Source organism: Tachypleus tridentatus, chromosome 13 (genome assembly GCF_004210375.1).
Source record: "Tachypleus tridentatus isolate NWPU-2018 chromosome 13, ASM421037v1, whole genome shotgun sequence".
Classification (NCBI taxonomy): Eukaryota; Metazoa; Arthropoda; class Merostomata; order Xiphosura; family Limulidae; genus Tachypleus; species Tachypleus tridentatus.
The window spans coordinates 144,143,968-144,166,669 of NC_134837.1; the positions used below are offsets into that span (position 1 = coordinate 144,143,968).

A 22,702-nucleotide genomic window follows, 5' to 3' on the forward strand; every position below is an offset into this window, starting at 1 on the left:
GGTAACGTAGGACTGCACTTCAAGGGAAAACATAATTAATGTAGCTATTTTACAAGTCATGATTTCACATTTCATTTCCTTCCTGTCCTCCGCTGGTACAGCAGTAATTCTACAGACTTACAACGCTAAAATCAGGGGTTAGATTCCCCTCGGTGGACTCAATAGATAGTTCGATGTGGTTTTCCTATGAGAAAACACACATTTCCTTCATAGCCCCGACTTTCCTTCGCACAATTTGGTAAAAATAATGAATCATACTCAACGTGCATTGGTTCTTTTCAGTTGCATAGATATATCTTCACTTCAAAACAGATCCTGGAAACTCCATCTGGTAAGTTCCTAAAGCCACTATTTTAATATGAGAAAATCAGCATTACATTGTTCGAAATATAAGTCTGTAAATTTACAATCGGATTTTAATCCGAACACTAACAGTTATAACTGAGATGGACATAACTTCTTTTTTAAAAATTATAATCCCAGTACATTTACAGAGATATGCATTAAACTTTAATAATAAAAGTTTTCTATTCCTGAAATTTACGTAAAGAAAATAAGCAGCTTATGTCCAAATAAAAATTTGAAGTAATTCCTTCTAATACCCAACATTATGCCCAAAGCTTTTCTCTTAACACTGATTTGCACAAACTCTGTGAAACACAAACATTCACACAGAGCGGGATTCGACAAGGAAAACCGTTGTGTAAGTAGCGAACTGTTTTCATACATTTAAAACTAGCATCCGTGTTACTGAGAAACCTGTATTTGAAAAAAAAAAAATATATTTCATGCTTCGGGTCTTACTTATGAATCAGAAAACGAGATTTAAAGAAGGGAGAGTATAATAAAAAACAGAAACTTGTGACTCCATCAGGTATAAAGCTTTCAGCCAGTAGTTAAATTATTCATAAAAGAATCGGTTACATTTCAGAGATAACCTGATTAAAAAAGTAAAATACAAAAGGAAAAAAACAGATAAGAAACTACTGGTATTCATAAATAAAAAAAAATGTAAAATGCGTTAACCTAAAGCGCTTCTAAGTTACTTTGTTTCTACGTATTATTTTGTCTGGTCTGTAATTTTGTGTTTCTCCGCCTTACTAGCAAATGTTCCGATGTGTTCAGTTTTACTGCAACAAAAAAAAAGATATTTTTAAATAAAACTCTATGTCAGAATAATCAATACCAAAATGTTTTCTTTTGAAATGTTTCGGTTGGTCAGAGTTTATGATTTACGTTAATATTATTTAGTCTGAAAAAATAACAACTGACATTTATCACATATGTCCATTATTTTTTGTACACCCATCTCCTTTGTTAAAATTGCAAATGTTCTACAAATTGTTCTAAATTATTTAAAATCTAAGTAATTTTTAAATACTTTTTTCCAGATTACTTATTTATTTTATTTATTTTCACAATGATTCTTGGAAACATAATGGTAATACATGAATGTGTTTAAAGTTCATATAAAATTCAACATTTTTAACAATAAAAGTTCGTAATTTCGTAAGTAACATTTCAACTTCTTTTGCTTTAGCAGAGAAACACCCTTTTAGTAAATAATGCTAATAAAACATATAACGACATTACTGATTATTCACCGAATAAAAATGTTTTTCTTTGTTCAGGTAAAATACTATGTGTCTAATACTTAGTGAGATTGCAGTAATTTAAAGAGATCACCAAAGCGTGTGAGTCTTTGTTGTTGTTTTTTTTATAGCAAAGCCACATCTAGCTATCTGCGGAGTTCACCTATGGGAGTCAAACCACTGATTTTAGCGTTGTAAGTCCGTAGACTTACCGCTGTAACAGTGGGTGACATTACCAAAGCACCTTATCAAATGGCCCGGCATGGCCAAGCGTGTTAAGGCGTTCGACTCGTAATCCGAGGGTCGCGGGTTCGAATCCCGGTCGCACCAAACATGCTCGTTCTTCCAGCTGTGGGGGCGTTATAATGTGACGGTCAATCCCACTATTCGTTGGTAAGAGAGTAGTTCAAGAGTTGGCGGTGGGTGGTGATGACTAGTTGCCTTTCCTCTAGTCTTATACTGCTAAATTAGGGACGGCTAGCGCAGATAGCCCTCGAATAACTTTGCGCAAAATTCGAAAACAAAAACAAACCTTACCAAAGCAAGTTATGACTCATCTAAGTCAGGTGAAAAATTATAGATTCGATTTTTTTCGAAATATAGACATTTAAATGCTTTTCGTTTGTAACACTTAATAGAGCAGACAATGTGGCTGTTTCTTACGTGTTATTGCTAAACTACTTTGTAAGTCGTAGTCTAAATTTATGTGTGCTTAAAATATATATTTATAAATTCTTTTAATTATGTGTACTCTAGCGTGGAATCAAACTCTGGGTTTTTGCGTATTATGTTCGTAGATTTACTGCTGTCCCATCGAGGGACTATTTAAAAGAAAAAATAAAGTTAACCTGTAACAGTATAAAATAAATACGCTGCTACAACAAGGGTTCCACAAAACAATTTATTCAACAATAAGAACACTTAGAAAAAAATTCAACAGTTACGAAAAGACAGTTTTTACTTTCTCTCTCTCTTTGTGAATTGTAGATCATCAAAGTGTAACTTCATGAGATCATATATTTGCATAATTTTCTGCTATATTTGAAACTTGGTGTCACTTTCAGCATACATATTTTCTCAAAATACAAATTGCGAATTAGCTAGAAGATGAATTAACTTTTAAATGTAACTCATATTCATAGATAAACTAAACGACAGAAGGAACTAACATACGTGTTTGGCTCTAATTATAATGACTGGGTGAGATTCAGTTTCTTCCTGCATAATTCCACATCACCAACTCTAAATAAAGTGATTCTACACATCGTATGTTTATAATCACTTTTTATATTGAACTGGTTAAACAAAGCCCTACCATCTTGATTATCTAAATAAACGGGATTTTCTTTTCAACATTCTAAGTTATAGCCAATAAATCATAGTATTAATAGGTCCGACCGCTGCTAACAGTATCATTAATCATATGTTTCCCTGACAGGGAAGTACAACACTATTTCGTTTTTGTATACTCTTAGTTTATCTATAACATCGTATTACTTACACTTGATCGAACCAGCAGTAATTTATCTCTGATGTACATTTGTATTTAAACTGCCCTATGATAACATTATTGGTATTGTCCTTTAAGCGTGCAGCAACAGTATTTATTAATCATCAGTTAACTTGGCACCTTCGATAGGACTTCGATACTGAATATTACTTATTTCTCCTTTATAAGCTTAGCCAACACACTGTTCATATTTGCTTCTATATCCCTGTATAGTTTAATTGCTATAAACTGGCATCAAAATATAACTGTTTTACCAATGGTTAAAACTGTAAAAAAAAGATAAAAAGATTATATTGATAAAATTAGTACTTAGATAGGTTGTTTAAATATACGAGATATACAGATTTCTACGTGAAATCCTACATGGTAAAGGCAAGTCCAGTTGCTGAGAAAATGCACTCTGCACGATGGGCTTTATACCTACCACATTAATGGACGAATCCATATATTCCTTCGGGTTAGCCCGGCATGGTCAGATGGTTAAGGCACTCTTCTCCTAATCTGAGGGTCGCGATTTTAAATCCCCGTCACAACAAACATGCTTGTCCTTTCAGCTGTGAGGCATTATTATTTGACGGTTAATCCCATTGTTCAATGATAAAAAGAGTAGTCCAAAAAATGACGGTAGGCGGTGATGACTAACTACCGTCCCTCTAGTCTTACACTGCTAAAATCGGGACGGGTAGCGCAGATAGCCCTCATGTAGCTTTTCGCAAAGTTCAAAAACGAACAAACAGTCCTTCAGACAAAAGTAGCCCAACAGTTCATCTAGGATAGTGTTAACTAGTTGTCATTCCTCAAATCTACCTTCAAAATTAGGAAAGGCTAGATCAGATGACCCTTGTGTAGTTTTTCCTCAAAATTCAAAGAAACAAACACAATCCTACCGAAGTGCTCCTATTAAATTGATTAAATAATACTCTTCAATAGCAGACTTAATCGGAATTCGGTTTATTTTCATATATGAATTATATTTATAACTATTTAACCGTATATATTAAAAAAACGCATAAGTTCAAGAAATAAATTTAATTAAAAAATACGTTTGAACGGGCTTTCATTGTTATAGTCATATGTGTATTATATTTATGAGAAGGAAAGTTTGGTTTAAATTTCACGCAAAGCTACACGAGGGCTATCTGCGCTAACCGTTCCTAATTTAGCATTGTGAGACTAGAGGGAAGGCAGCTAGTCATCACCACCCATCGCCAATTCTTTTACCAACGAATAATGGGATTGACTGTCACATTATAACGCCCCCACGCCCGAAAGGGAGAGCATGTTTGGTGTGAAGGGGATTCGAACCTGCGACCCTCAAATTACGAGTTCAGTGCTTTAACTATCTAGCCATAAAGGAAAGAAGAGGTTTGCGCTATATATATGTATGTATATCAGATTGCACCTTAACATTCGCATGAAATTGAAATTGAACCATTTTATATATTTTTCTTCCATATAATATTTTGTGCTTGCAAATTATAACCACAGAATTACGTGAAATATTTAAACGTATTGGATAACAGATTTGTTTTTTTTTTTTTATGTTTCCTTCTCGTCTGAACTGTTGTCACAAATGAAACATAATTTGAATTAATATTGATGTAGTTTAATGTTTCCCTTGAAAACCGGTGGTGATTCTGAAAAAGTTTGAAATTATTGTAATTGTATTTCTTACATTAAAATGTGTAATATGACTTTATACAAAAGTAAATACTTCGTTAATTAAAAAACAAGCCGCAATTACATCCAAACCTTTACTAATTCATTTTCATAAAGACGCAGGCTTGCTATCAGTAATTTGCTTATATGTTTGTTTATGCACTTGTAAGTGTGGATTCTCTTTACCTCAGAACATATGAATATTGATTTAAAGTGCGCTTACATGAGATCTGTGTTTGGATTAAACTGTCATGTCTTTCGAGTGTCCTTGATATATAAATGTGCATGCGTGAAAGACAAATGATTCTGCGCGAGACCTTGGACCTGACTGATAACAGTGCATCCTTTTTTTCGCGCTCAAAACTATCGATCTTGCGCTAGTTCGTACCACTGACAGAGAGAGTGTTGCAAGAGAGAAGAGACCACCAGCATTCATACTAGACGTATATAAACAACCTATCCGTTCAGGCCGTATTTACTGAAGTGTCAAGGTTTTCTACGTTAGATTCTGACTCGGATTTGAAATAACAAAGGTAAATTCCGTGTGCCTATTTTAGAACTTTTTTACGTATGTCATGATATATAAGTATATGTGAAATTAAGCAATTTAGGAAATAGCAACATTCGTGCTGAGTGCTCTACTGACTAGCAACAATTAGGTTACCGCCTTGTGGGCAAAGCATCCATACAATGTTAAGCGTCGTGACGTAGTTTTTTTATTTCAAAAAATAAATCACGAATTTTGGCTTCAAGCTGTATTTTAATTAGTAAAATTATGCTACATGTTAAAATAATAGGATATAAAAACTTAAATATCGAACGGTTGAGAGAAAAATTTATTTGAGTGATATCATCATTCCTATATGTATACATGTATATATGTTTACATATATTTATATGTAAAACATTCGGTATAATTTTTTTTAATAAACACGTGTCACTTACAAACTGTTAGGGATTTCCCTGTGAAGTTTTTCTTTACGTGTGTTTTACTTTTTAGGTGATGTACATTTTAAAACTAAATTATATTCACAGTAAAGGTCATGGTGTTATAAGTAAAGACCGCACTTTGGAACAAAAAGAGCTTTTATTAGTCAAAATAGGTCAATAGGATAGCTAACAGATACTAAAATACGTGTGTTTGAAACAAAAACTATTATCCAACCGTCGAAACTAAATTCACAAAAAAATTCCATTAGATAACATTCTTTTTTTGTCAACTTAGCAATTCTGATAATATCGTAAATACAGTATTCAGTCAAGGTATGGGTTGTTACCTAACACTTTAATAGATCTTTTACATTACATATGTATATATATATATCTTATTTCTTAACCAAACTCCCATCACTAATAACACGGTAGTGTTGTTATTATAGCACTTTATAGCTTCAAACTGATATTACTGAAGTATTCGTATATTATGACATCAATTTAAAAAATAAACTAGAGTATAGGGTACAATTCAAACATTAGTAAATCATTTGTTTACTGGAAACTTGCATTAAAACAAACTCTTTTTTTTTTCTTATTTATTCTGTAGAAAGAACTTATACATTCTCAGTTTTTGTTCGTCTGTTTTTTTTCATATGTTTTGAGTGGAAACAAACTTATGCTAGGCCCGAAAGTTTAAAATCGTATAACTTTTGCAGATGACGAATATATATGATATTTTTAAGAAGGAAAGGAATTGTTCGATTTATAAGACCTTGTTTGTACATATATATGTAATATGCAAGATGTTTAGAACTGATTACAAATTAGCTTGCCAGATAATGAGAGTGTTTAAAAATAAACATTTAATAGCCAAGTCATTAAAAGCATAAGGCGCCTACTTTTCTTTTCCTAAACACCATCATTTAGCGAACAGAGAAATTACATGTAATTTTACATTAAACCTAGAGTGAAAGCAATCTTCCTGCATTTCGAATCTCATTGAACATCAGAATTGAAGAGAGTAATGGTGGAATATTTGTCATGCTAATAAACTTTCCAAAGTAATTGGTCATTTAACAATTACTTTTTTACAACCATCATTTGTAACAACCAATAACGAGAAAACAAAGCTAAGGGCGTTTTAATGAAATGAGTTAAAGGACGGAAGACTTAAACATTTAAAACGGTTCTCTTCTCTTCTAATTATATAAGTAAAATGTTTATTTTTTATTCACACATTTTGGTTCCATATAGTTACAATGTTATATTGCTTTCTTAAGTTCGTTTTTTAAAGCACAAAGCTGCACAGTGCGCTGTCTTGATGTATTCAAACCAAGAATCTAATCCCGAATTTCAGTGTTATAAGGTCTCACGCGTGCTGTTGAACCACTGGGTTGTTTTTTCATAAATAGGTAATATTTTATATCTAAAATTAGGTACCATTCCTAAAAATAAAATGTCATGATATTAGGTTCTCTTAAAAAACGAAACTGCAGTATAGGGTGCAATTCAAGAATTTGATAAGTCATTTGTTTATGAAAACTAACTTAGTGTATAATACTAAAAATAGATGACCCACAATATAACTATTTGTAAAGCCAAACACAAATGCTTTCTTGACTACCTTGTTTGTTCTTTTTTGAAAGGCAGCTAATCATCACCACTCACCGCCAACTTTTGGGCTATTCTTTTACCAACGAATAGTGGGTTTGAAAGTAACATTGCCCTTCAGTGGCAAAGCGGTGTATCTGCGAACTTACAACGTTAAAATCCGGGTTTCAATACACGTGATAGGCAAAGCACAGATAGCCTATTGTGTAGCTTTGTGCTTAATTACAAACAAAAACAAACTGTAACATTGTAACGACTGAAAGGGAGAGTTTAATGAGACGGAATTTTGAACCCGCGACCCTCATATTATGATTCGAGCGTCCTAACCATATGGCCATGCCAGTTCTGGTTATCTTCACACAAATCTTAGGTGCTGTGGTCAGTTCTGACAAACTAAAGCAGATGACATCTTTGTATTTGTTTACATATATAGGTCACAACAAGTAACATTCTGATTTGTAATGTGTAGTAAATCATTTGTTTAAGTCGATTTTGCTATCAGTTATATCTTCCATTAATTTTTATCAGTAATATATGTGTATATGTTTGTTTATGGTAGATAGATCAATAGGGTAACAACAGTATAGCATGCAATTCAAAAATGTATTAAGTCTAAACTCATAAGACTTTGAGGAAAGGCAAATGAAGTGTACATAAGATATAGTTTTCCGTGAATGTGGAACTTCCGTCTACTGTTTATTGAGTAATAGAATATAGGAAGATGTATTTAGAAAGGGCTTACAACAGCTCAGTAGAAATAAATGAACATCTGTGTTTAAATTGATTAATAGTTGTATAATTAATGCTTACTATAATTAGATTCCTAGACAGTTTCTGTCGTTACGAGATTTAATACCTTCAGATCTTATGGCTTGAATGATTGTTGCGTTTTATAGGGCAAGCTTTTAACTACAATCAACCATATTTCCAGTGTAATTTTTTCTAGTGTTGTTTTAAAATCTATATTAATAATGACTGGAAGGCTGTAATGCAATCATTTAAATTAACTCTTCCGGGCGATTTTATTGGTCACTTGAATAAAATCACATTGCTTTGAAATCAAGCTTGAGTGGTATGTATTTCATTGTAACTTTCATCTCGTTAAAGATGTTTTACTATCCATATATATTTTGGTTTACAAAGGTCCATAGAAATTTCCCACATCTAATATAAAGAGTAGAAACAACAATGTAACATCGCGAGCCAACATAAACTGCAAACAGTAAACAAATAACGTAACATTCCGATGATAGCTGTTACATCTGATACAAGGCAATTACAGTCGAATTGCTCACTTGGCTGCTTCCAAACCCACGTGCAGCCATCATCTAGATATTGGTTGCTGCAGCTTTTGTCACTTCACGAAATGCTTGACCAAGAGCCAGCACTCTAATGTTGAGACTGTTTGTTGTTGTTTTTCCCAAGCAATACTGTACAAAATGTTCTTGAGTATGATGTACGGCTTATGTTTTCCATTCTTTGCAAAGTGCTCACGTTCTTAAAGGGAATATTTTCACCATTTTTATAGATGATGTCCATTCACATAAAGTCACTGTAAATTTATTCCAAAAATATTTTCAACACTTTTCTCAGTTGAAATAGATGAAACTTTATCCTTTATAATTAGTTTATTCAGCATATCTAAACGTTTTTGAATATTGTACGAACAATTTTGAAACATAACAGATAAATCTTTAATTTTTTCTATTTTTTGTGTATTTAACAGTTTTATTGTGAGTATAAATGGACCGATAAATGCGGTAACAGTGAGGTAATAAGTCTACTTTAATCCTATGCATATTACTTTAAATGAAAACAATTAAGATAATAACTGAAAACACAATGCCTTTCTTTTTCAGTATACGTAAGTGAAATGATAAATGAGTTAGGTAGCATTTCAACAGGCTTTTGTTTCAAATAAAAAGGTACACGAGCTATTTTCATTTTTTTATATATACAGGAAAACAGGATTGCATTTTTACACACTATATTAGTGACCAATAAGTTGAAGTTTAGGAAACAGTTAGACGAAATGATATCTCTTTCAAATAAACAACAACACCTTTTAGAGTGGTTATACATGTGTTCAGTTTTATGTGAAATCCAATGGAGATTATTAATTAAAAATATACAAAGAAACTCAAACTATACGTAAATATAATTAACACCTTGTAACTTGGTCTCAGATAATAATAAACTCTATTCATATAATGCTACAAAAATATATATCACTAGCTTTTTGAGTGTAATTGGTAACTGCAACTAGTATTTCGTAAATACTAATAATCGAGACTTTCCAGAAAAATAAAATGAGTGTAGCCCCGGAATGGCCAGGTGGTTAAGGCACTCTTCTCGTAACCTGAGGGTCGCGGGTTAGAATCCCCGTGACACCAAACATGCCTCCCCTTTTAGCCGTGGGGGCATTACAATGTGAAGATCACTCCCACTATTCGTTGGTAAAAGAGTAGTTCAAGAGTTGGCGGTGGGTAGTGATGACTAGCTGCCTTCCCTCTAGTCTTAGACTGCTAAATTAGGGGTGGTAGCACAGATAGCCCTCGAGTAGCTTTGTGCGAAATTCAAAACAAAGAAACAAACGAAAGGAGTGTGTATAAGAGATACATTTTCCTGTCAATGTGAAACTTTTGTTTACTGTATATTGTATAAAAATGTATTAAAGATGTCGATATTTAGTTATTAACAACATAAAACGTGATTTACAAGAGCAAGAAAAGGATGAAAAGTAAGAAAAGGTAATATTTTGAAGGATGTCAAAAATATTAAGAAGTGACTTTAAAAATTAATAATTCCATATTTTTCTGAGGACTGACTTTCTAGCTTTTCCCACTCAATAAACTATTTTCCTATATAATAAAAATCCTACAGACTATTTTTAGAGCAAAAAAGAAAGAAAAGGTCGTAAATTTAAAATCAATAATAAGATTTACGTTAAGATACATTTTCAGTGGTCTAACTGTCTGTTATTATAATAGTAATATAGTTCCCTGAGATCTGTTTGGAGTAAATTTACTTTGCCTCTAATCAAACTAGCAAATACCATATTTCACTATAAACTCGCAGTATTTATTTTTATTCTATATAGCTTGATTTGGTTTGTTTTGAATTTCGCGCAAAGCTACACGAGGGCTATCTGCGCTAGCCGTCTTTAATTTAACAGTGTAAGACTAGAGAGAAGACAGCTAGTCATCACCACCTATTGCCAACTCTTAAGCTACTCTTTTACCAACGAATAGTTGGATTGACAGTCACATTATAACGCTCCCACGGCTGAAATGGCGAGCATGTTTGGTGTAACTTCTATATAGAAATGCCACGATATGAGAATCGAATATTTCATCTAAAACTGTCAAAAATTCAAGGAACCTTTCAGGTTACCATATAACAAACAAAAAGTTTTGAATAATAACAAAAACTGACAAATAAAACTAAGTTACAAACTTCAAATATTATAGCACCCCAGTGGCACAGCGGTATACACACCTCTAGAAACCTGGTTTTGATATCCATGATGGGTAAAAGCATAGATAGCCCATTCTTTAGCTTTGTTTTAATATCAAACAAACAAATATAATAAAAATATTAAAAACAGTTTATTACAATTAGACCAACGAAGATGATAAGTAAAACAAATTTCCTGAAGCTGGTTTTTCGGCCCACGTAATAACTACATACAGTTATGAACAGCAAAATATTATCTAAGATTGTTTAAACGCAATATCAAAGAAAAAGATGACATGATCTATATTCATTTTAGGGATAGAACCCGTAATTTTAGTGTTATAAGCACTGAATTTTACCATGAGTCGATGATGAAATCAAATATACGATTTCTAGGTTAATAATTACTGCTATTAGGAAAATAAGCAAACACATTATTTTCCAAGTTTCAATAAGAAGTAATAAAAACAGCCAACCCTCTTAACTGATGTATACTACTTGTAAGAATAATAGTTTCTACATAATTTAATATTATTTTGTCAGATTTTAAAACCCACAATTAATTTTGTTTTATCATTGCTCTATAGCTTTCTTAGTAGTCACCACTGTATATTCAAAATTTGATTTACAAATATTACAAAATTATTACTGTTGCAATTTATAGAATTTTTTCTTGCAGTATAAGTCCGCAGACGTGCCACTGGAGGGCATTTTTTCTGAGCATTACATAAAGTCGTGACTGATTTTTGTTTCTTTGTTTAAAATTAAGTACAAAGCTACACAGTAGGCTATCTGTGCTCTGCCCACCGCAGGTATCGAAATTGGGTTTCTAGCGATATGAGTCCGTAGACATACCGCTGTGCCACTGGAGGGCGGAAGAAAAGACCACCATGGTTTATTTTACAGCCAGCATTAAATATTTAACATACTAATTGAAACTGGCACAAACTAGAGGTTTAAATCACTTTTGTAGCTTTAATAACTGTTTTTTATGAAAAAAAAACAATTACGCCTTCATATAGCGCACAAGTCTTAAAACCTGCATTGATATATAAAGAACAATAATTAGTATTAACGTTGCAAATGTGTTTCAAAATTTATTGGTAGCACTGACTGCCATTACATCATGTTCAGTCGTTTTACGTTAAACATTAGATACGTTGAAGCTCATTCTACTCGTATCGATGCTAGCGAGATGTTACAATGAAATATCTATTAAATAAACACTGATTTATTTCTATCCTTCTGTTATTCCCCTTTTATTTCTCTCTCTGGATACATGTATGCAATACGTAACATTTTATCAAAGCGATCAAATCTCTTTTGGAAGTAGATTTGTGATTTACTAAAAACGATAATTACAAGGCGTTTATTCTACTAGTTTTCTCGAGAGCTGTCGTTCACACACATATATATAGGGCAAGGTGAACTGGTTTTGGAGTGTATTATTAGTTATGGATTTAACTGAAGTAAGACATTTATATATATTTTCAGTGCACGTTTCGTATTGAATGTGTTCTCCGAAGGTCATTTCTGCTTTCATTCCGATGATCTAATATCCTTCCTCATCACCTTATTTCTTAGCATTTCACTGATTGAATCCAAATAGATCTTTCTAGAACTCTTATAAAAAAATTGCATTGACCATATATCAATATTCTTTGAACCCATACATATGTATATAAGAGCGAAGGTTGCCTTTTAACCTTTCGATTATTGTGATATCTCTTTTGTCTTAAGTGTTTTTCAAAATCAAATATTTATTTTCTGGACTTAAAATCATAAACTCTCTATAAGGTAGAATAATTCTAACAAGTCTTTAGCATGCATTTGGTTCGCCCTGTTGATACGCTTAACTTTATTACTTATTTTGATATAAGGTTTATCAGGCCAAACATAGGTCACATATATTTATAACAAAGTAAAAATCATGTTAAATTAGCTTGTTTTTCTCATCGCTTCAAAAAACTTTGACATTTATTGGCAAAACATGAAGAAGTAGAATAAATATCACTACTTCAGGGATATTGTGTTGTTGTTGCTGTGCACAAATTATTTAAAAACAAAATCATATATGTGGTAGCAATATCAAAGTTCACTGATCGGTGAAAGCATTTAATGTTTGTTTGTTTAGAATATATATATATATATTAGACGAATTTGTGTTGACTGAGCATTTAAATGGTGTCTCGTATATACTGTAAACAATCCGAAATAATAACCAAAATCTAGTTCTCTCTTTACAACACAGTACACGTCTTTTGTTGAAAATCCCCATAGAATATCGCTTGTGACAACAGCCTCCACGTGAAAGCGGTAAACAAATACTGATGAAACTGATTATTAATATTCTATGTGTGTTTCATGACTGCATATAAATATGTATATATACATGAACGTTGTCGGCGTATAGTTTAATAGTTTTTCACTCGAACATGAAACATAGTTATTAATCTAATTGTGTTTTTTATTATAAAGAAACTTGAATACCTGCAGAGTTTGTCATAACGTTGACGTATGATTTTAGCTTATTTTTATGAAAGTAAAGTGTTACTTGAATATTGTTACGATTTTTTCCTACAATCGTTCGTAAATGAAGATATATTTTCACCTATGAAAAGGTTCATAATTTTCGGAAGCTTTTATAGCTGATATTCGTACCTGAGTTATAAACTCTAATAAAATTGTGCTCACAAAGTTTATGTCTATTTGTATTACGAAATAAAAATTAGTTAGTGGTGTTTAGCACAAAGGCTCCTTATAAAACTGACTTGCAACACATTTATATTGGAGGAGTGGATTGACCGTATAACAGAGCGCTGGATTTTAGAGCAGACTAATTATGTTTCGGATGCACGTGTTAACACAATACCTTCCTCACACTTCACGTTGTTGATGAGTTATAGGAGTAACAGTCAATCCCTTTATGTAGACAGTGAGTGGTAGGGTGCAGCTGACTGGCTGTCTTCACTACAGTTAATAGTTGGAAATAAAGGACAAAAGCAGATAGCCTTAGTAGTTTTCACATAAGTATAAAACACAAATTCATTCATATTAAGTGATATCTTTTCATCAGGTTACATTACAATGTCTTATTTATATAACGCTACTATGCTTCGTACGAATTTATCTGGCTTTTTCATATTGTAAAAGTAAGGAAGCTGTTACTTAGAAACGTATTTTTGTATGTAATCCGTAAAATCTTATCCATTACACTTCTGTTTGAAAGGAATACAAAACATTTCTCTTTTTTCAACAAAATTTGTAATTCCTAAATCTAGCTTATCTCTCATAGTCACTGCACTCCTGAAATATCACGAATGTGAAATGAGTCTGAGATCTGTCGTAACTAACTTTTTTACATTACCAGCTATCGAAATGAAAGGAATGTATTGATTTCAGATTCACAAGTTACTGCCAAAAACATTTCTCGCTAAAAAGTTTAAATGGTGATTCAGATTTTTATAATTAATTTAACAGCTCAAAAATAAAAACAAGAACGAACAAACAATGTTCAGTTAAGCTGAGTTCAGGTCTGATGATTTAATTTCAGTTAGCAGTCAACAGATTTTCACTGCTCATCTTCAGTTCTACATATTATGATGATATTTCCAGGTTGATTAGTCATTATTTTCTGTCATAAAATACTGACATTATATGTGAATGTGTTATTTTGTACTAGTAAATCCATCACTAGGTGAGTTAATACTAGAACTGTTAATAAAAACAGAAGAAAACGTATTATAAAAATAGAATAAGATATACCTATTCATATAGTGTAATTACTCAATATACCTTTTTTTTAATCTGTGCATTTTAAAAAGACAACAGAATAGCACATCAAATATTCCCAAGAGCTGTCACTCGTCAAATGTTTAAAATTATAAGTTGGCTGGTCATAAGTTTACAGATTTTGATGTGTATTTATAACTATATGTCATAAGAAACTTCATAGAAGAAATACCATCTTATGATTCTATATATACTGTATTTAAGCACTATATATATTGCATAGCTTATTTAAATAGATGTTTGAATTGTGCAAATAAAAAGGTCAAACATAAGAAAAATGCTGTTCATAAGAGGAAAAAGACATGTACAATATCATTGCACTCTAAGCAATAAGATTATCAAGATAATGCAACCAATAGTTAAACCATTTTACTAGCTGTAAATACATCACTGTTTGCAACATATACAAGAACTCAATCACAGCACTGTAAAATAGACTGCCAAGATTTATATTGTCCAGTTAAGGTATAAACACTTTCGAAACCTAAGTGTAGTAGGAATCGTTTAGAAAATTTTCGAGTAAATATAAGGTAAGGGTTTACCAGTTTAAAGAGAAATGTTGAAAAGAACTTGTGACAAAGCAGTTTCTTATAATATTAGAATGTTTGATAAAAATACAGTTTGAATTTCAAATCCCAAATCTTTCATCAACGGTTAGATTCTTTGTCTTTTTTATAAGAAGCTATTTTGTTACTGATACTCCTTGCATCTTTAATACAAAAGCTGATTAATATTAAGTGCTCAAAGGTGTAGTTGTTGTTGTCATTTTCAGTGCAGAGCTAAACGACAGGCTATCTACACTCTGTCCACCATTTTGAAATATTAGTGGAAGAAATTTACTGCTGACCCACTTCGACGCAATTCAAGTGTCGCGTTACATAGTTATATCAATAAACCATTATGTTCATAGAGCAAATAAGATTTTGTAAGTGAATTAATAAAAAACTACAGAAATTTACAATCATTAGTCAATGACTTATTTTACATTTTAACGAGGGAAATTATACTTTGAAATATGTATTAAGTTGTATAATAAATTTATTTTTGCGCTAATGTAAATATAAAGCCATCAGTATGTTTTGTGGTTGTTTTCGTAGAATCAGTTTCGTATGTTTCAAAAGTTGTTTAAAAGTATACTTAAGTGCTTTCATTTTCTGCTGCCTCCCTAGAAGCACAGCGGCATGTCTGCAGATCTATACCGCTAAAATCCGAGTTTCCGATACCTATGGTGAGCAGAGTACGAACATCCCTTTGTGTAGCTTAGTGCTCAAGAATAAACAACAAACAACATTTACTACTCGCCAAAGTAAAAAAGTTAATTATACAGCTAATTGATAAGGGAGCATTTCTTACACTTCTTAAACCTTTAACTGGTTATTTCTACTTGGAACAAAATGTTTAGTTTTTAAGTTCTAGACCTGCTTTGAATCTTTGGACTGATGCATAAAATAATTGTTATTAAGTACTACAGTGTGAATTTTCTTTTGCTTTTTAACATCAGACAATACTATTGATTTATTTCTTATGTATATTCTCTTTTTAATTTATTTTTTTATCTCAACTGTGTACAGAAAAGTTTAATGCTACAATTTAAAGACAAACCCGTTCCTGAGATTTGGACGCGTTTGATTTCTTTAGTGTATCTTTGCAAATCGGTTAACTTTATCCCATGTTGAAAATGAATCTTCTAAAGCTAGTATGTATCTTATTTTCGACCTTTGATCTTCAAAAGACACCAGAAATATTTTTATACGTATACGTGTGTCCAAATATTTTTGTGGAGCATTGTTGAAAAGTTTGAAGATGCCACAGTAAAGGAGTAACATATGTAATGTAGATGACTAAAGTATTTCATGGCTCTCTCTGGTTTTTAGTTGTAGGTAATTGGACAGTAATTCTAGGTTAATACATTCCACAATTTTCCAAAATGTTTAACCTTGACATTTGCCCCCATTAATCTCTTGCTCGTGTGGATCAGATTAAATTCTTTGTTAAGAAATTATTTCTATTTGTTATATTTTTACTTATTACAATTAATTAATGTGATCCTTAAATTCCTATTTCTTATATCGACTATTTATTCCATATTTATCTTTTAGAGTGTGTGTTTTCTTATAGTAAAACCACGGCAGCTTATCTGCTGAGTCCACCGAGAGAAATCGAACCGCTGATTTTAGTGCTTTAAGTCCGAAGACTTACCGCTGGACTAGCGGGTGACTTACGTATCATCTATATAAACTTTTAAGCTTTACAATTATGACTTTATTCTTAACGTTGCTTTTCTTGAAGTTATAGATTTTAAAACTATTGTTTTTAACAGTCATATAATTTAAAAGCAATTTAAAACTTTGAAACTCTTATAAAGTCATTTGTCTCTTATCTTGTACAATGTTAAGCATCACACGTTCATCTACATGGTATTTTTATATTTTTCAGATAAGAATAATATCAAGCTTTATAAATATGAGAATATTTGAACATTTGTTTTACCATACATAAAACTGTCTAATATATTAAAATGTATTTTCAGAAAATATATTAAAATAACAAGTTTTGCATCACTTGTATTTAAATTCAATGTGTTATGAATATGAATCCCCTCTTTCATATATAACAATTTCAATTTTGTAAGTTTTATCTATATAACAACACATATAAATTCAATGTTATCCAGCGTTTTAGAAGTTTGAAACAAGTCTTGTATTTTAAAACAATTTTCTTAATAACTTACGCTTTCTATAGATTCATCCAAGGCTTCAGCTTAATATAAATAATTCACCAGAATTTAGCACTCTTCTTAAAATTTCAAATTGTCATAAAGAGAACAAAATTTTTGATAGTTAATAACAACTCTGGTGTGTATACATATAAACATTTGTGACCAGCTGAATGTATCAACTCCTTTTATTTTATAATGGCGATCATCACATAGTTTTATAGTTAACAAGTAGTGAAACATTCAGTATTGAGTAAAAGTTAATGGTAAATTTGAAGACTGATTAAATTTTTTTTTTAAATCATAAATACTGTTTTCGTAGTAATTTGTTTTTCTAAAAGAATTCGTAGTGGTGTTTAAATGAACATAAAATCAGTAAAAATTATTTATAAACTTTTATTTCTAAAGACGTTTCTTTACTTTATTTATATATAGCTAAATCTTTATTTTGTTTTGCTTTTTGGTAACAATTTGCCCTGAAATTTAGAATACATGTGCCACACTGAATGATTCTAAGACTGTATTATATTCAAGGTGTTATATTTCCCTCCAGGTTTAAGGAAAAGACTATGAAAACAGTTAGGTATCTCCAAATCAGTCTTCAAGTACGGGAAGCATCATTGTTCTCAACAGTGTTAATTAAACATCGACAGCAAATGTTAAAACTTTGTTGCTCGTGGACCGAGACTGTCAATATCAAGCACATTCCTTACACAGCATTAACTGTAGCATAAAGGTCTCTCCACTGAGAATTCCAATTTGTTTATGCTAGTATATTTCTCGGCCTGTGAAGAAAAACTGATGTCTCGTTATTTTATTATGTAAGGAACAATTCCTTTATTTTTTGGCTTGGCAGAAAGAGTATAATTTCTTATAATGCATAGACTTATGTAACCAACCAAACATATCGTTAATCTGCAACTAACTAAGAGTCCTAACAACAAACATTGACTTCTAAAAATACGATATAAAATTTCTAAAATTGAAATATGAAAACCCAAACTAACTAATATTATCTTCTAAAGACAAAACTATTGCTGAAAAAGAAAAATATTAAATCTAATGCTTAGGAGATAAATTAAACTTCTGCATTTGATAAATATTCTATATGGACTAGGAAACTTGTGTTTGTGAGAACATATTTTTTTAAAAAAAGCGCCATGAGTTCGGCTGCCATGTTTGTGAGAGCCTTGTTAAGCAACGCCTTACTATGGCTTGTTATTTATGAACAGAAAACCAATGGAATGAAAGCTCACACTCAAGGAGCCATTGTAATTGGCGGTCTTTTCCCTATTCATAAAAAAGGAACGAAAAGTAAATGTGGTCCGATCAACAAAGATCGTGGTATTCAAAGAACAGAGGCCATGTTGTTTGCAATCGATAAAATAAACGAAGATCCTAACATCCTGGGAAATATTAAACTGGGTGCAATCATTTTAGATACATGTTCTAGTGACAGCTACGCTCTAAACCAGTCCTTAGAGTTCGTCAGAGCGTCCATCAACACTGTGGACTCAACGGCATTTCAGTGTCAAGATGGAAGCCATCCAAAGTTGAAATTCACCAACGAGGCAATCACTGGTGTTGTGGGTGGCTCGTACAGTGAAGTTTCTCTACAAGTTGCTAACCTTTTAAGACTATTTCGAATACCTCAGGTTAGTCCAGCATCCACTGGTACCTCACTCAGTGATAAGACTAGATATGATTTCTTTGCTCGGACGGTTCCACCAGATACTTTCCAGGCTGTAGCACTAGTGGATATTGTTCAGAGTTTTAACTGGTCCTATGTCTCACTAGTGTCCTCTGAAGGTCAATACGGCGATTCAGGAATGAAAGCTTTCCAGCAAGAAGCGCGCAGCAGAAACATCTGTATTGCAGTAAACGACAAGGTACCTCATTCAGCTACTAGAGCCATGTTTGATGAGATTTACAGGAACTTATTGACCAAATCTAATGCTAGAGGAGTAGTTCTCTTTACGAGAGCAGAGGACTCGCGGGGTATACTTGAGGCCATACAAAGAGCCAATTTAACTGGCACATTTGCTTGGGTTGCCAGTGATGGCTGGGGTAAACAAGACAAATTGGTTGAAGGAATTGAAGACGTAGCTGAAGGAGCAATTACTGTCGAGTTACAATCGAAAAAGATAGAAGAGTTTGACTGGTACATGCAAAACCTTACGGCTTACAACAATCAAAGAAATCCTTGGTTTGAAGAATATTGGGAAGATGTGTTTTCGTGTAAACTTCCTCACAACGTGATAAAAAAAAACAATGCCACAATTCCAGTATGTTCACCCAACCTCAGATTAGATGAAAGCGTAGGTTATAAACAAGAATCTAAAGTTCAGTTTGTCGTGGATGCCGTCTATGCTTTTGCACACGCCCTCCATAGGGTTTGGTTTGACTTGTGTGCCCCATATGGGAAAGACTATTGTACACAAATGAGAAATTTAGATGGTGGCGTATTTTATCGGGATTATCTGCTTAATGTCTCCTTTATGGGTAAGTTATTTACACAGTTTATCTCCACTTTACTTGTTTTTTTTACTGTATTTTGTTTGTCTGTTTATATTTCTAAATTCATTTTAAAAATATAATATTACATGATAAATATAATATCCCTCTGACAGCAAAATCGTTTGTTTTTGTTTGTTTGTTTTGAATTTCATGCAAAGAGCTACACGAGGCCTATCTGCACTAGACGTCCATAAGCTACGAGTAAAAGGTTAGAGGGAAGTCATCTAGTCATCACCACCTACCGCCAACTCTTGGGCTACTTTTTTACCAAAGAAAAGGGCTGAAAGAACGAGCATGTTTAGTAGGACAGCGAATCGAGCGCCCTAATCATCTGGCCAACTCAGGCCGTTTTTCTTTTGAATAAAAATATACGAATTTCAAAGTCTTAACTAAAAAATAAATAAAAATTACGGTTGAAACTATACCTATAAATTGAAAGCACTTTAACAGAATGAGGTTACGTAGCTTGTATTGAGTAGATACAGGTATTTTGACGAAATAATATTACTCGAAACATAAATATTATTGAGGTTAACAGATAAGTTATATTTCTTTTAAAGGTTTGAGCTCGTTGAGTACGTAGCAGTTACTTCTGATGTAACTAGAAATTTAAGTCTTAAAAATAGTAATAACAGAAATAGTTTTTTTCAAAAAAATGTTCACCCTTGTTATTTCTAGTGGTCTTAACATATCCAAGCTAGTATAAAATAAATTATACGTTGTTAATGTCTGTACAAATGAATGAAATACTATTGTATCTATCTCCTCAAAAAACTTCTTTACTCACAATTGGTTTGTTTTGAATTTCGCGCAAAGCTACACGAGGGCTATCTGCACTAGCTGTCCCTAATTTAACAGTGTAAAACTAGAGGTATGACAGCTAGTCATCACCACCCACCGCAAACTCTTGGACAACTCTTTTACCAACGAATAGTGCGATTTACCATCACATTATAACGTCTCACAGCTGAAAGAGCGAGCATTTTTGGTGTGTCGAGGATTCGAACCCGCGACCTTCAGATTACGAGTTGAGCGTCTTATCCACCTGGCCATGCCGGGTCTTTTACTGAGGAAGCGTCTCTGAGGAAATGAAACATCTTCGTTTATAGTTTCGTTTCATGTGTATAAGAGAAGCAGAAGGATTCGTGCTAGTTTATTTCGAAAGTTTAAGAACATATGTCTTTTATAATATAAATAGGTAATACACGAAATGTTAGAAACAATCTTTAAAGCAACCCACCGAAATGTTTTGCGTGATCAACTGAGTTCAACAAAAAATCGTATTTAAGAATAGAAACTGGTGTTGTGAATTGTATAATTTAATGATAAAAATATATTCAAAGGTTCATAAATGCTACCATACACATTTGTATTAGAAGGTCGAAACGTTGTTCTTTGCTTATCAATAAAAGTGTTAATACCCATACCAGCCGTTTTGAGATACATTTCTATTTCAAGTGGGTTTCTCGTTATCAAGAATGTTCTGACTTATTCATATAAGCATTTACTAAGATAAGGTACTATATTACTCATTTATTAAAAGTTTATTTGATTAGCTTATGCTTTCCAGGTCACCAGAGTCACTTCAAAGAACATGTTAGCTATGTTATCAGAATACTTTATGAAAGCTTGCTCTGTAATTTCATGTTTCCACTAGGATAATTCTTGTGAAAACACCTATTTCAATGTTTTGTTGTAACCTTATTTTTAATGGTCTACTGATGAGCTTGGAAACCAACTGTCAACTACTGTAATCCCTGATTTCAGTGAGAGTGGTCTGAAATTTAGATGTTTTCTAGCTCTCGATCCACTGTCATTTTAAAATATGTAAGTATATTTGTTTTAGCTCTTCTGCAATTACTACTTTGTTTAATTTCTATCTACAAATACTTTCTTGACAGTCGTGTTATTACACTTAAAAACTGATGCTATCAAAGTTATACATTAAACGTAATGTAAAGTTGTCCAGAAAGTGTCATTTTGAACTGCGAAGTTTGAAAATATATAAACCAATGTCGTAAAACATGCTTTAATCAAAGAAAGCACCATTTGCTTCAACCTACTTTTGCCAACATGTAAAGATGCTGTTTATGCTCCTGCTGTAGAAATTTGAGTTTCTATGGTCATTGAGCTCCCTGAAAGCTCCTTCTGCAGCTGCCTGGTTTTGAAAGCGTTTATTGTTAAAAAGTTGTCAAATTGTTTGAAAAACTGAAAATATGTGGGGAAAAGGTCTGAGGAATAAGGTGAATGAAACAGAAACTCTATCCTCAATTCCTTCAATTTTTGGAGCATCAAACTTGACAGGTCTCATAACGCCGATTTTTGTATCTTCACTCAGCTCATGAGGAACCCACTTATCCAATTTTTTGCCTTTCCAATCGCACTCAAGTGGTTGGCAATACTTGATTTGTTTGTGCCTAGCTTTTCTGCAAGCTCATATACTATTGTGCGAAAGTCTGTCTCGACTGTTTCCCTTAATGTGTTTTTCATCTAAAGATGGCTTCCTTCCACAACCTTCGTGGTCTTGAAAGCTTTCATCTCCATGTCGAAACCTTTGAAATCAACGCTGAACTGTATGTTCAGTAAAGATCCATGGCCGAATGCCTGGTTGATGTCCCGTGTAGTTTCGGTAGCTTTTCGTCCATGTTTGAAGTCGTACAGGAAAATCAGACGAAAATCCTTCTTGTCCATGCTGCCTTGGGGATTGCGAAACTTACTCTGAGTAGAGTTGAAACAGTAGACAAATAAGACACCTTGTAAGCAACAAACGTTGGATTAAATCAACTCAATATTCAGCTTCTAAAGATCATCGTGAAAATTCCGACATTTATTTCTGGACAACCTAATATATTGTTTTAGTTTTTTACTTTCACGTAGAAAATACATTTCTTTAAGATCATAGATTAAAGCAGT

At 32.6% G+C, this 22,702-nt stretch overlaps 1 pseudogene across 1 annotated transcript; it reads left to right on the forward strand.

The window, feature by feature from the left end:
* Positions 1-5,157: 5,157 nt before the first annotated feature.
* LOC143236327 (metabotropic glutamate receptor pseudogene) lies at positions 5,158-21,451 on the forward strand (annotated as a pseudogene). The gene is made up of 3 exons (XR_013019533.1): positions 5,158-5,294; positions 17,826-19,774; positions 21,360-21,451. The product of XR_013019533.1 is annotated as a metabotropic glutamate receptor pseudogene (transcript).
* Positions 21,452-22,702: the final 1,251 nt, after the last annotated feature.